General features: G+C 48.3%; 1 non-coding gene across 1 annotated transcript; it reads right to left on the bottom strand.

Annotated features, from left to right (window-relative positions):
* Positions 1-258: 258 nt before the first annotated feature.
* Positions 259-365, bottom strand: LOC141106985 (U6 spliceosomal RNA). The gene has a single exon (XR_012235755.1). It is a non-coding gene; the product is annotated as a U6 spliceosomal RNA (small nuclear RNA).
* Between the last annotated feature and the right edge of the window lie 3,398 nt (positions 366-3,763).

Below are 3,763 nucleotides of genomic sequence, written 5' to 3'. Positions count from 1 at the left end.
CAGATCTTAGGGTCTAGCTCTAGATTAACTTTAAACGTGATGTTTATTTTCTTTAGAATCTCGGGCCAATACCTAACTAGTTTTGGGCACCTCCAAAACATGTGGATCAGGTCTCCTGTTCTTCTGCATCTAGGGCATTCGTCATTAGTTCGGCGACCGAACAGAAAGAGCTTTTTTGGTGTGTAGTAGGCTCTATGCAGCAGCATCAGATGGGAGGCCTTTTGTGAGGGAGAGACCGACACCTCTGGTCCCAGATCAAAAAATATGGAACGCTTCACGAATTTGCGTGTCATCCTTGCGCAGGGGCCATGCTAATCTACTCTGTATCGTTCCAATTTTAGTATATGTGCTGCCGAAGCAAGCACACTTCTGAACATTACCAATTACAATGTAGACTCAATCCTTCATACTAACTAAGCTGTGGCTCTGTGTACATCGCTGGATTGAGATCATGCTCAGGTAAGTGTAGCACTCTCGTCCTAGAATAGGGCTACAGGTAAATTTAGTTATGTTGGGTGGTAGCCAGCCTGGCTAATTTGTAGTGTTTATTGGTCAAATGACTTCTGTCCTAATCCTTTTTGACTGTGGTTTCTCCCTGTTATCAGTAGGTGGTGCTGTTGCCTTTGACATTAGTGTGATGATCTACAGTGAGTTCGGGTTATAAATAAACATACCTTTCTCAGCCAATCAGACTGACAGCTTTGCATGCTGGGAAAAGGTATTTATTCAGAAGGAGTCAGGTGATCGAGGTCTTTGCGCACAGGGCTACGGCCTGGGTGGATGTGTGTGAAACAGTTCCTGGCTGCTAGACCTGAAACCTGAGGCCTAGCCAGGTGGTCTCCTGTCTGCTAGGCCTATCCGAGGCCTATCTGGGTGTTTCAGGTTCTGCTGAGAAAAGCCTGCCAAAGATCTGGAAACGATTCTGAGAGGGATGGAGTTCTAAGGAAGCACCTGGGGTGACCCATCAAGGGCTGGAGGCTATGGAGTGGCTGGGAGGACTTCAACAGAGAAGTCATCCAAGGGAATCTGTGTATGAAGCTCTGAGTAAAGTTCAGTTACTATAGGAGACAGCCTATCCTACAAAGTACAGATGTGCTGGTTCAGCTTAAAGGCTCCTTTTCCTGTACTGCTGTCTACCTTATCTCACTTATTTTTGTTTAAGGAGTCTGCCAATCTGCCTGTCGCTGATCGCTACTAAGGGTGTCCTGTGCCCTATCCCCTCTCTCCCACATTTTTCCTGTTTGAGAAATAAAATTCTTTCTTGTTTAAGCATAAAAGTGACTGGCGCCCAACTTTCTTTCTTGTTCATCACCCACCATGCCTAGTAACCTGCACCCTGAGGAAGTATGTCAGCCCTCCCTAACTCTGGTAGCCACCACCAGGCTCCTGGAAAATCAGAGTAGGCGCTACATAAGGATTAGGGGGGCTGGAGGGGGAGCTACAAGAAAAGTCATTGGGTAAAAAAAGTAAGCATTAAGTTAAAAACGTTCTGCCTTTAGAACCACTTTAAAACAGTAATAAACCCAAAAGCAAATATTTATTATATTGTAGCTTACCAATTTCTAGATGTGATGGCTGCATTAGATTTCTTTTTTAGGCTTTTTTCTTTTATCTTCAACTGGTGATTCGGCCAGTAAGTCTGTTGTTTTTCACAGCACAAGCTCTCCAGCAGAATATAACAGTTTACATGGAAGAGACAAATCACTTAACATTGATAGGGGTGATAAAAAATATCAGCTTTTATTTATTCATGTGAGACCTTATTCCAAAATGAAAAAAAGCTATTTGCTGTAACTGATTATAAAGTATTAGATGGCTTAAATTTGTTAGTGGTTCTAAATCTTCTAATACACTTAACACTCCCCCCCCTCCTTCAGACTGACAATACTGCTGTGCCTCCTCTTCTTATTCCCCCAGAGCAGGGTCGGTTTAACATAGGGGCTATGAAGTCCTACCCCACCACTGGTCAGAATGTGGGGCTCCTATCATCTTTGGTTCTGGAGATACGCGGTTCCGTGCGCAGCCTATTGGAAGCTACAGTGGCCAGTTTAAATACAAGCTGGCACACTCTGTTTGCAGCAGACTGAGAGGATGAGCTCACAGTGCCTCTCCTCACTTCTTGTCAGAGGCACTGAGCTCAATGGACAGCTTGGACGCCACCTGTCAAACTCGCCTATTGATTTCAATGGGGCCACTCTAAAACTGCAAGCCAAACTCGCTCGCAGTAGCAGCATAGTCCAACAATGTAAAACTACCATTCAGCAATGTAAAAAAAAACAAGGAGGCAGCAGTAGCACCTCATGGACGCCTGTCAGCTAGTGGCGAAACTTCCAGAGTCGCAGCAGTCGCACATGTGACCGGGACCTGGCGTTCCGCCACTGTGGGGGGCCCCAAAAGCCTGGTCTGTGGATCCATGGCGGGGTTACTGGCTGCAGTGGTAAGCAGAGAGTGTCTGTTACACTCTCACTTACGCTGCCCAGACAGAGCCAGCACTGACAGCCCGCTCGCCTCGGCCCCCCCTCTCCTCGCACAGACAGGTGAGGAGAGAAAGCTAGATCTACTCCTCCTCCCGCCTCTGTCCTCCTGTGTGTGCCCGCGGTCCGGCCCACACAGCAATCGGATTGGAGTGGGGGCGGGGAAGCCAGGAATGAGTAAGCGGGGAAGCCGGGGATGAGTGGGCAGGGAAGCCCAGCAGCCAGGAACAGCATGGAGAATGAACGTGGAGGATATGCAAACTACACAAGCCTCCTTCCTTCTTGGGGTGAGTGAGCTCACATCCATCCATTCACCCCCTCCCTTATCTCTCCTACCTCTGAATCAGTACAATAATGTAACGGGACCTTAGATTTAGGGGTGCTTCACAGACTCTGATGTAAAGGGGGCTTTGGTGAGCAGAGATCCCCTTACATCAGAGTTCCCCTTTACACAAGAGTCCACAGCGTTGCCCCTTACATCAGAGCACCCCCTTAAATCAGGGTTCCCAGAACACCACTTCCATCTGAGTTCCCCTTTACATTAGAGTCCACAGAGCTCCCCTTACAGTGAAATTCTGCGGACTCTGATGTAAGGAGGGGCTCTGCGAACTCTGATGTAAGGGGGGCTCTGTAGACTCTGATGTAAGGGGGGGTCTGCCGACTCTGATGTAAGGGGGGCTCTGCGGACTATGATGAAAGGGGGGGGCTCTGTGGACTGTGATATAAGGGGGCTCTGCAGACTCTCATGTAAGTGGGCGGGCTCTGCAGATTCTGATGTAAGGAGGCCTCCACAGACACTGATGTAAAGGGGGCTCTGTGGACTCTGATGAAAGTGGGGCTCTGCAGACTGATGGAAGGGAGTCTCTGCAGACTGTGATGTAAAGCGGGCGCTTCGGACTATGCTGTAAAGAGGGACTCTAGGGACTCTGATGTAAAGGGGGCTGTCTAGTGACCCTGATGTAAGGAGGGCTCTGCAGACTTTGATATAAGGAGGGCTATCTGGACTCTCATGTAGAGGGGACTCTTGGAACAGTGATTAAAGGGGAATGCTGGGAACTATGATGTATGTGGGAGCTCTGGTTACCAGAGACCCCCTTATATCAGAGTTCCCCTTTACACCAGAGTCTGCAGTGTTCCCTCTTACATCAGAGTTCCCTCCTTACATCAGAGTTCAGTGTTCCTGCTTAAATCAGAATCCCCAGAGTCCCCCCCCCCTTACAATGCGAGTTCAGATGTAATGGGGGAGCTCTGTGGATTCAGATGTAAAGGAGAACTCTGTGGATTCAGAT

This window comes from Aquarana catesbeiana, linkage group LG08, assembly GCF_042186555.1.
Source record: "Aquarana catesbeiana isolate 2022-GZ linkage group LG08, ASM4218655v1, whole genome shotgun sequence".
Classification (NCBI taxonomy): domain Eukaryota; kingdom Metazoa; phylum Chordata; class Amphibia; order Anura; family Ranidae; genus Aquarana; species Aquarana catesbeiana.
The sequence above is the reverse complement of the archived record's forward strand: the minus strand, read 5'-3'. Positions and strand labels throughout refer to the sequence as shown.